Below are 973 nucleotides of genomic sequence, written 5' to 3'. Positions count from 1 at the left end.
ATTTTGAATCAGTTTAAGATTCATATGTGAACATGTAGATGCTAACAAAGATTTCACATGTGAATCATAAATATATATATATATATATATATATATGTAATTATTATAGTATATATATATATATATATATATATATATATATATATATATATATATATATATGTAAATATTAATTATAATTTGTATATGAACCAATTTACAACTTATAACCGAGATTTTGAATCAACTTAAGATTCATATATCAATCTTAAAAAAATATAATCATTATAGATCTTAATTAAAGATAATGAAATTCTCATTTTTTGGTATAATTTATTTAAATAAAATATTGATTATATTTTAGATTATTTAATTTAAAGAAATGGGTAATTATTTTTTATTGGATTAGTGATTTAATTATATAAAGGTTTCAAAATTCTATCTTAACATCCTTAGGGTGCGTTTGGTTTGCCGGAATGGAATGGAATTGGGGGGATTTGGATTTGAAATCCATTCCAATCCAATGTTTGGTTTGCTGGATTGTGAGGATTTGAAATCCAAGGATTCCTTTGAAATCCCTTAAATGATGGATTTGGAAATCCTTTGGAAATCAGTGGTATTTCAAATCCAAGTATGGCTGGATTTCTCTTCTTGCCCTAATTTAGCAGCGATGCTTATGAACCCTGGACAAAATCGATGCCATCGCCTTCATCCTTCATCGTCTTTGTCACCTTCTCACCGTCTCCGTCGCCTTCTCACCGTCTCCGTCGCCTCCTCTATCGCCTTCATCCTTCACCGTCTCCATCGCCTCCTTCATTTTCATCATTCACCGTCTCCGTTGCCTCCTCCATCACCGTCTCTGTCGCTTTCTCCCACGGTGGTCGTCCCGTCTCCGTCGCTTTCTGTCACGGTGGTCGTCTCCCGTCTCCGTCGCTTTCTCCCAAGGTGCGTCTCTGTTTCACTCGATTGCTTGACTGCTTCACTCGATTGCTTG

This window comes from Cynara cardunculus, assembly GCF_001531365.2.
Source record: "Cynara cardunculus var. scolymus isolate 2C chromosome LG 11, CcrdV1, whole genome shotgun sequence".
Lineage (NCBI taxonomy): Eukaryota > Viridiplantae > Streptophyta > Magnoliopsida > Asterales > Asteraceae > Cynara > Cynara cardunculus.
Note: the sequence above shows the minus strand (reverse complement) of the source record.